A 10,822-nucleotide genomic window follows, 5' to 3' on the forward strand; every position below is an offset into this window, starting at 1 on the left:
TGTACTCGCACTGAAGAACAACAGTGAGGACAAAGATCAAACAACAGTGCATGGTAATTGTTTTGCAAACTGCATTCCAGTGTGGATGTGTGGTGCTGAGGGAGCCTTATTTGCACAGCCCTTTAAGGCGACGTATACGGTTTTGAAATAGCTTGATGCGTTTGGAGAGGGTAATCTTTTGTAACAATCAATTACTATACATTTCTCCCCCTCTGTCTAGGCGCTAATAGCTTCTGTCTGTGCACATGGTGATGCATGTCTTATAAATATACACTGTTTTCCTTTTAAATGTCTTATAATATGCATGGGGAACACAGAAACACACTATGATAGAGGGGTTGAGCATCAAAGCTGGAGAAGCAATTCAGCTGAGTTTCTCAGTCAAAGAAATGAGAATGGAGCCGTTTGTGGCTTTCCTCCCATTAGCCAGATTGAATTACTGTGTTTTACTTTTAAGGGCCATCTGTTCCGGTTTAAGTCATATTTCTAAATCTGTCCTGTATGTGTGTGTGGAGAATGCTTCTTTGATGGGAAGGAACATTTTTTTTTATGCTGAAAATAAAGTAATGTGTAAAGACTGTTGTGACATCTGTGACTTGCATGGAAATGCTGTCGCAGTTTGCACTCTATTCAAGACAGAGATGACTTACATTAGTTGGATTTTTATATGGCTGTATCGACAACTACGTGTAGTCAACGATGAACCTTCTGAAGGACGTTAACAGGACACCCATCACTTTAAATGAACTCAACAATGCAACACAAGCCTTTCCCCCTTTTTTCCAGATTCAGAAGGATACAGATGCATAGAAACTGTAAAGACAGAAAGAAAGACACCACTGCGTGATAAAAAGAGATGGTCCACTATGTGGTTAACTTAAAGGCTGTAGTGTAAGAAGCCTCATATTGAATTGCAATATGAAAAGATTATTCAAATGCCAGGCAGTATCAGAATGAGCTGAGAGGTTTGCATCATAGTCAATGACTAATTTTCTCAATTCACAAGGATTGCTTTGTATGTTTAAGTAAGCCGTTCAGCGTTTTCAAAAGACAGTGTAATTGACAGGTCTGTCCAATCGGTGCATGGTTGCAGGTGTAGATTGGCGCTTAGTGGCCGTGATCTCAGTCACAGAAACACTCGCGATGATCAAAATGCAAAACTCCAGGCTTCAAAACAGCAAATCACTAAAATGTTAGATTGACCAGTCATAGCCAAAAAGCTGTAACAAATCAGAAGAGTGCAAAATGCAAAGAAAAACATAACCATAATAATGAAAGCAAAGCAAAATCTCTTCCCCTCCCTTCCATCCTCCCCCACCCATCCAACCAATTAGCCACTCTCATACAACCAACCTGGAATCCAGGCCACCCATCCGGACATGAAGGTATTACTGTAGTGTTTTGAGTTTATTAGAAATGGAACTCCAATGTTTTGCCACTGATTCCTTGTTCCCCATACATCTAAAGCTCCAGATATGCTATTATATATGTAGAAATGTTTAGATCCATGCTTGAAAAGAAGGAGTATCAGGAAGTTTCCAGCTTGTAGCCCCCAGGTTATTGCTGCTAGCAGTCCTGTCACAAAGACTCGCTTTTGGGGCATTGTAAGGCTCAAGGTAGATGAATTGTTTTGCAAAATTATAAAAGGCAGATAAAGTATTCTCAAAAAGTATGCTTTGGCTTAATTAGCTAGGTATTGTTGATAAAATATACTAGTTTAGCTGGAAAAATCAGTGAAATGAGGACCGTGCTTTTGTTGACCCCTGTCTGGAATCGAGGACCCAGTGTTTCAAAAATTACTATAAAATTGCAGTGGTAAATATGCCACCATTCAACGTCACTGTAAACTGCATTTTTGGCACTGGAAAGATTGATATGTGTAGCAATTGCAAAGGGTACTGTTTTTAGTGAATGGTCAGTTATTAGTAAGTCTTGTGCTTTTATAGTGTATTAGCAAAAACGAACCATACAGAGCTCTGGTTGAAATTGTTTTTACTCTGTTCCCTTGAATATTTCCTGGTACAAAATCATTCACTAATGCTGCTCTTTACCCCAGAAGCATTTTACTATATGCAGGGGAGAGAGACACAGAATTTAGGACACCAAGAGAGCCTTTAATTTAATTTGTCCTCTCGGGCATACATTTCTGTCTTGTCATGTTCTTTCCTCTTTCTGGTGTGAAATGCTGACAGGATCTTATACAATTTAGGCCTGGAAGAGCCTCTAAAATGTCAGTGATCCACTGTGCCATTGCAAATATGGAGGTACGTGGCTTTAGGGGACAAACCATTTCCCTGCCAGCAGAAAGACTCCAGAACAACCTCTTCGCAGCCCAGCAGGCCTTGCACTGTCACCGAGTCCCACAATTGAATTGAATGGTCCACAGATTACTCAATTATTTCTATATACCAGCCTTCCATGGCAGACTAAAGGCCTATTATTGGAGGGACTGAGACCATAGGAACTTATTACATGTGTGACCTTTTAAAGCCTTTCACCGTGATGGATCTCAGGTGAGAATTTACTGGAATCAATTTTTATCTGAAAGCTCGATGCTTACTCACCGGCCCAGCCCTTTGTGAAACATTCACTTTATAAAAGAACCAAAAGAGAGACAGACCCCTGACTACTGGAAATGGGCAACATTTTAAAGCACCTCAAATGCCTTTGTGTCCTTTCCTCCCAAATTAAAGAGACTTTGAAATTGAGGGCTGGAGGAAGTGCCGGAGTATTGTGCTTAATCAAGGTAGAAATACAAAGACAGAGCCAGTTCCCCAAAGGTTCACATCAAAAGGTGCATCCCACTTTGTGAGCTATTTAATCAGTTAAAACACAGATGGCAGGCTGCCGCAATTAATTAATCATACATGAGGCATCCGGTACCTGCAAGCAGAAAGTATGTCAGTGCTACAGAGATCTCATTTGGATTTCATTGTAACTATGTGTCACCAGAGTAATTGCTGAATATGAATAGGACTAGCTTTGGAAGTAATGCTGGACATATACTGTTCCGAATTCAAACTACTGTTCCTCCTTTTTATATTTTACTATTGCTTCTTTGTTGCAGAGTAAAGGTAAGTTGTTAATGTTCAGTATTTGAGGAAGCCAACTCTCTGTTGCCTGTGATGCTGCTACTTATTTGATGTTATTATTATTGGATGCTATTGACATGTTTTTTTATGTTCAACAAGTCCTTCAACTCATATGACGAACTATGTCGTACGTGGTAAAAACTATCATATCGACCATTTTCTAAAAAGCACCCCTACTTGGGACAGGAGGTACGCCACAAATACTATGTTTTACATAGCATAGTTTGATAACATAGCCTATTTTCACAAAACTTTCACCAAACCTTAATGAGATGAAGTGAAACTTCAACAACTTTGTACTGTAGTGCTGGGTCTACAAATGATGCAGGCATGACTGCTGTGGTTGTCTAATCGAGCAGTGGATAAATGAATTATATTCCTTTTGACCATCATTGATTTGCAAACAAAACCAATATAGTGGATGCTTATATATAGTACAAACTACTCCACACTTGCCTTTTCCTCCTCCACTCATTCCCACTCTCATACATACAGATATACCCCACCGTGTAGCTGGTAGAATTTTTGATTTCTGAGCTTATGTTCAAATTTTATACATGAAATCTTTCCACCCAATACCACGGATTGTATACTTTGGAGCATAAGGAGACTACATCAGAACAAAGAGATCATCAAAAATAATATACAGTATACATCCTCTCTGGATCATCCATACTCAACAAGGTGATGCACTTTCTCTTTCTCTCCCTCTATTCTTTAAGAGAGGAGAAAATTGCACATGTAATAAAATCCAATTTTATATTTCATTCCTCGATCTACAATAAACACAAAACAAGCAGTAAATAAGCTTTTCAAAAAGCTGATTACCAAAGCAATTTATTGCCAAGTCCAGGACTGTGTTAAAGCAGAGCAGTGCTGGAAAGTGAAGGGGCCCACATTCCAAATCTTCTCTCCCTCAAGCTCTTTGCTCGCCATGTTATTAGCTGAGCTGCTTGGTGAGAAGCCAATCTGATCAACTTATTTTACTATATAATGGTCCAGCTCCCACTGAAAGCAGTTAAAAAAGATTGTGATTGAGGTCATCCTTGCATCCATCATGGTGGTAAACGCTGCTACGTGTATTACCACGGAGCAACAAATCTCAGCAGTCATAACTGCAATGTTATTTTAATCCTTACATAGAGTTGATGTATTTGGTGTTCGTTCATGACCAGGCACACGTGGTCCTTGGTCAAACTGTGGTTCGTTGTCAGGGTTTCTATGCTACTAAACAAGGCTCGTTTGCGACTTGTGTGCGAACTGTATTTTATACGTGTTTAAGTAACACCATCACAAAATTCACCCCGGGTCTATTTTTCAACAAAAAGCTTGATACTGCGCTGTATTGTCACTGAATCAAAATATTCACGTGTTATCTTGGGCCACTGACTGAGCTCAATGTGAACCAGGCGACCTTCTCACAAAAGGTGTTGGACGAGTAATATCTTTGTGCCTAAACAAACAGAGCAGACTTTTTTGGCATTTAAAACTAAGAAGAAGAAGAACTACTTTACTATAGAGGTGTTCATACTGTTAATACTCTGAGGTGTAGCATCCTGCTGCATACGCTAGTGAAAATTACAGAGTGTGAATGTGAAATATTATTTTGCTGCTGCCGTGACACAGAGGAGTTCCAAGGCTAAATTCGCTTTCTTTACACATTGTCAGTATTACACTATAGACTGGATTGTTTGTCAGAGAACAATCACCACTCTTAAACACCATTGTTCAACCACAAGTGCTTCTTCAGTTCCAGAACAGAATGAGACGTCTCTTTTTCTTGTGGATTGTATCACATCACTATCGGAGGCCGCATTCACCCAACTGAACTTTCTCTAATGTCCTATGTATGTGTATATATATATATATTATATATGTACATATTATATATATTTGAACCATGACCTTTAGTATTTGGATCCAGAAGCTCACAAAGAATTAAAATGTGTGAGTGTTATTATGATGTGTCAAGTTCATAGGCTCTTTGATTAACATTAAGATAATGTTAAAATAAATGTTGGACATCAGCAAATGCCCAATATTAAAAGACTCTGATTGGGATCAGGGCCAAAACGGTCTGATAGGTTACTAAAAAATACAGTTTGACAAAGAAATGGTTACAAATCTAGTATATGTTTTCTTTTCAAACAAAATCCTTTTGCCTGTATCAACTGTTTTCCTTGGGAAGTAAGTTTGTTGTCGACAAATTTGCTAATCAGACAATCATCAGGAATCGAGATATGTTTCACAAGTGGAAAAAATTGTTACTGTTGCTGTAGTGTTTTTGTTTGCAAACAATGATGAAACGACAATAATGTGAAAAAGACTTTTAGTTTTTGTTTCCAGCATTGTATTGTAGATATCTTAAATTAGCTCTATAATTAGTTTGGGATTGAGGAATGAGCAAAAAGTTAAAAGTCTGCATAATATTTTTTAATATAAATTGAGGCAGTGATGGCACAGGAGAAAATGTTATGTGGGGATTATTCACAGTTATATAATGTTAGGGAGAAAACCAGGCACTTCTCATTTTGGTCACTTATCCCTCATTGTAAAGGTCTGTATATTTCATTGCTGGTGCAGCAGCTTAGGGGATACATTTCAAAGCAGCAAATAAAAACTGGCTAAACTTCCAAAATTAGCACTTCAAAGTCAAACATGATTTGCAGCGAGGGAAGGGGTGGAAGCAGTGTGACTGTGAAAGTGCGTTTGTAAAAGCCAGTGTGTGTGTGTGTGTGTGTGGTGGAGCTGATGTACAGAGTTCAGCATTAGGCCTTAGAACCAATTTCTAGGCAAATTGGTTTCATTTAAGAATGAGATCACAGAGTAAGCAAACCTCTTTCAGGGCAAGTTCATGCATCTGTAGCCATTTATTTCAGTTTTATATGCATTGCTCGGCACAGGCTGTTTGTAGGTAGAATATGCATAATCTTAGCCATGGGCACCATACTATAGTTAGCGTGTTCCCATTTACCTGTTATTACCATGAAGTTAAATACTTTCTTCCGTTTTATTGCATTCTGTCAAAAAAAGCTTTAACAGTAATTTAGTGGTTTATTTTCTATGCAGTTTTCCTTCTAGCGCTGTTGTGGAATCGGTGCTAATCAAAGCCACATGTAACTAATTGCCCTCCCCAGTCCCTTGTTCATGGCCCTATCAGGCCGATTTGGCACAAAGGAACACATGTTGGAGTTTTTGATTGAGTGTGAAAATCGGTTTGTTTTTGAGGGGATTAATAGTCACTTCACTGTGGTAAGCATCGCTGCTCTTACTTTCCTTTTGTTTGAGGTAACTGTATGCACCACATTATATCTGTGAGGGTGTAAGGTTGACTCGTGCAGACAAAAACAATTCATCCATCTCATTGGCGTAAATATCTCATAATCAGGAATGTTTAGGTATTGTAAAAATATGTCTAGGACCATTATCATTGCAGTGTTTCTGAGGACACGACACAGGTTGTTGTTTTTCACAGCGCGCACACACATTAGAGAGAAAAACATTTAAACAAATATGTTTGCTAAGTGAGCGCTATCTACTGTAATCCTTTGCATTTTTTTTCTTTGGCAAGTCGATTCCTCTCTCACTCTCATTCCTCTCATGTAATTATTTTCTCTGACATTTTTCACACTTCAGTCATTTTGAGCTCATCGTCTTTGACAGATGTAATTCTCGACCGTTTGACAGATTTTCTCCCTGGTTTATCTCCCCAGTAAAGACGTCGGCAGAAGCTAAGAACTTGTTTTTCACTCTTCATTTATTTATTTCCTCTCTGGCAGCATAACATGTTACAGGTAACAGGTAGATTAAACTGGACTAACCAAGGGCTGAATAACTCAAAGGCTCACTATAGACTATAGCCCGACCGATATGGATTTTTCATATATACTATATTTATATAGACCATATATATATATCGGTCGGGCTCTACTATAGACATTCTCAAAAACACCTGCTAGCCTAGCAACATAATAACACTACTTATAACTCATAATGCAACACTATTTTACAGAATGGGACATCTGTTTCAATAAATGAACATATAATTGTGTAGTCCTGAAACATTAGGCAGACCTTTTTTTTTTTTACTTAAGTTTGAGGAAAAAGTGTCATCTTCTCTATTAGGGTCAGTTTGGTTTTCTTTCGGTCTTATAAGTCTTGGTAGTGAATTCCTGAACATGTTTTAAAAATGAATTAGTTCATACTTCCACTAACATGATTATCAAACAGGACTTGGTACTTTTTGGCATTTTCTTCTCATCCCAACATGAGATTTTGTTTATCTTGTCTTGTATCTTGGAGCCTGGTATCCTAAGAATAATGTTCATACAAGTTGCAATTTCTGTCTGCAGGAAGCACTGTGTCCTTTGTGTACTGTAGCAAAGCCACAAGTAAGCGTGGATGTTGATGTAGTGAATGGGTGATGCAGAGCACGTTTAAAATGTAGGTTTTTTTTGTTCCCTTTTTTACTTTTGTTGCCCAATCTTAGCTATATCTTAACCATGGTGCATAGGCAATGACCATGATGTTTACTTACCTTTACCATATTGGAGTTGCTATGGCCAAATATCGCAGAAAAAAATAATAATTTTATTCCCACCAAACTTCTTGAACATTAACTGAGGCTTGTAGAATCGTTAACTTCATGTTTTGTTTGATGATAGATTTGTGCCGTAGCAATGAAAACTGCCTTCATTATTATAATACTGCAGCAAGAATGTCATTCATTTTTATCTCAACTGTATGTGATCCTTTGACTTATGAAGATGAGCCATGTCCAATCTACAAACACTCCTGTCAAAAAAGTAGCGTATTGCGGGATGGAAATGATTGTCCAGAACTGTTATAGCGATAACAATTACAATTTCCCGCATGGCAATAATGAGGTTGATTCCTCGCCAAGTGTTGGACAACACTCAAATTTAGAAAATACACTGGCCGAAGGTTACTTTGAATATTACCTGTAGTAATCAGAATGCCAAACCTACTATCAGTCCTTTCTCCCCAAAAAACTCTCATCCATAAAATGTAATTATAATTAGAGCTGTTGCAGTGTGGATGGATGAAAAGTGAAACACAGAATCCCCGCTTTCACCTAGAATTTTGGCAGCCTTTCCTTAAATCTGCCCTCCTCGTGCTTTTTATTCTATGTGCACCCTTTATGACCATGCTCTGCTGACAGCTGTCCCTATGTCAATATGAATGTCTGTCAAGAGAGATTATACATCACATGAATCGAGGCAGATAATGAGCAATAGGGAAGGGCACTTTTTAACACCCCCTCGTGTGCAACATATGACACAAGCCAAGCTAATTAAGCAGATGCCATAATGCAGTAATCAGGAACACAGAGGAGGTTGGAGAATTCACAAACTTGAGTCATAACGGTGCAACATTTGGTGCTTAAGAACTTCCCCACCAACACAAGCAGATGGGAGTGCCAAGCTGCAGTGATTGTGTGTGTGTGAGCATGCCTGTGTGTCATGTGTTGTAATTCTGGGTTAGCATGCGAGCCATGTCTATTTGATGGGCACATGTTTTGTTATGTGATCAGTATTAAGATGTGCTATGTGGGCATGTGCACTTGTATATTTAAAAGAGACTGATGGATCTCTGCACACACCAGTCTGAATCTGTATGTGTGTATGAATTTACAGCTGGGCACAGTGTTACCTGGAGAGGTGTTTTCCTCATTATTTTTCCGGATAATGAGCAATCAGCCATATTGCATGGAGCCTGATTGTTTCCCTCTGTAAATCAATCTAGGAATTGCAATTAAAATGTTCTCTTATGTGGTATAATTGATGTCTACCTAATCCTTTATTTGCACACCTGCCGGTGAGTCTGAATTTTTAATGAATTTCTAATTAATGCTCTTTGCACACTTGATTTATGTGTTAGCAAATTATATTGCTGTTCTGTGTCCTGCTGGTAGGAAAGTGCCTACAGGATGTCACACCTGGGTTGAAATCTGATGTTTGCCTGCCTCCTCCAAAAATGTAAGAAGGGTGATGTGTGAAATAAAAATGTGTAGTACAGCAACGGAGGTTAGACAAATGAAATGGTAATAATTAGTTTGTAAGTGTTGTAGGTCATTCAGTACCCCTGACTGATAGTGAGTTCACAAAGAAAAAATTTCAACATCAATATTACGCATGTCACAGTGTGGTTTTAACATCAGTGCCACCAATAAAACCAAATATTTTACAAGAAAAGATGTGTGTTGGCTCAATATCTGTAGATCGCTTACTGAGATCTTAAGATTTTGCTGTGGGCAGCCTCGCTCTTGTGGTGCACTTGATGTTGTGAGCAGCGTTTCCCATTAATTATAAAGACTGTGACGGTCCACTCCTTATTATACAATAAAAAGTCTCTAACTTGATGTTTTGTGCTATTGCTTCATTTTCGAGCTGTATGCAGCGTTCTGCTCTCAATCTCTCTCTCTCTCTCGTTGTCTACACTTTGACCCGCCTGTTGGTGACCTTCAAAATATGTTATGGCAACCCAAGTTAAGAGCATATTTTCTTACAGAAATGGAATAATTTAGAGTCCTGTTCGCCAGACTCAGCTAAAATTAAATAATTGATGGAGTGTATGGAGCTGATTCAGGAAGACGGGAACCATGGATGTCCTAAGCAGAAGTATTTATCATAAGAGCTCAATATTAAGGAGACTTCCAGTTCGCTACACAGATCAACAGGTTCACAGTGTTCGGCGTGCCAAGATAGTCTGCCCATCCCCGGTCTCTGTAGTGTATTTAGTTTAGAGTAATGTCGTCACCTACCTGCGACTATGACACCTCGAGTGAGACATCAGCTGCTCAATGATTGTTTAGGCTTGCCATAGATGAGATGACCTTGCTTGGTGCCTGAGAAGACCCGTCTTAACAATTTCTCAGAGAGGATAGACGAAAATTCCTCAACACTCACCATTACAACTTTTGTTAATCTAGAATAAACTATGCCAGGATAGATGTTGTAGCGACTGCAATAAACCCCAAAACTAACCAGAAATTAGTGCATATTGTTGATATAGTTTGACTGTCATATCATACAGTTCACTGTGTTCATACTGTCTCCAAGTTGGGGCTTAATAGGGGAAAGACCAACTCTTAAGAAGGCATCTGGCTGATGGAGGAATTTGCAGGTTTACTCCCCATCTATTTTTCACGTTCATCAATACGGTGAAAAAAACATTACAGTATTCTCCAATGAATTGAAAAGTGTACTATCCAAGTAGTAAGAGAAGAGAACTCTGTATGACAAAGCCTTGGAGATATTTAAAGGAAATCCCCAAAAATGTAATGGCATTAAGGCATATATTTTGTCTCAGTCTATAAGCAGTGGGTCAAAGAATCATTGTGTATAAAAAGATATATCATATATTCAAAAGTTTGTTTTGTTTTTGTTTTTTTTCTCTGTATATAGTTACCATTGTTCCACCAGGTAAAAACATTGGCTGTTTAAAGTTTTGCTAATTGTAATGACAGTAATATTGAGGTTTTAATATGTCATAATTAATTAAAATTAACCCAAAGTGGATATAAAATGCTAATTTAGAGTTTGAATGTTTTTTTTTATGGTCTTAATTTTGCATAATAACAAGTTGAATATCTTTTCGTTTTGGAGCTCTGGTCAGACCAGAAAATCTATATGAAAATGCCATCTTGGGTTGTGAAAAAAGACAAAAAATGGTTAATAGACTAATTGAGAATATTATCAACAGATTAA

At 38.2% G+C, this 10,822-nt stretch overlaps 1 long non-coding RNA gene across 3 annotated transcripts in view; it reads left to right on the forward strand.

The window, feature by feature from the left end:
* LOC124849927 overlaps window positions 1–10,822 on the forward strand; it is a 151,267-nt gene that overhangs the window by 16,007 nt on the left and 124,438 nt on the right. The gene's annotated exons all lie outside the window — the stretch shown is intronic.

This window comes from Scophthalmus maximus, chromosome 4 (genome assembly GCF_022379125.1).
Source record: "Scophthalmus maximus strain ysfricsl-2021 chromosome 4, ASM2237912v1, whole genome shotgun sequence".
NCBI classification, from domain to species: domain Eukaryota; kingdom Metazoa; phylum Chordata; class Actinopteri; order Pleuronectiformes; family Scophthalmidae; genus Scophthalmus; species Scophthalmus maximus.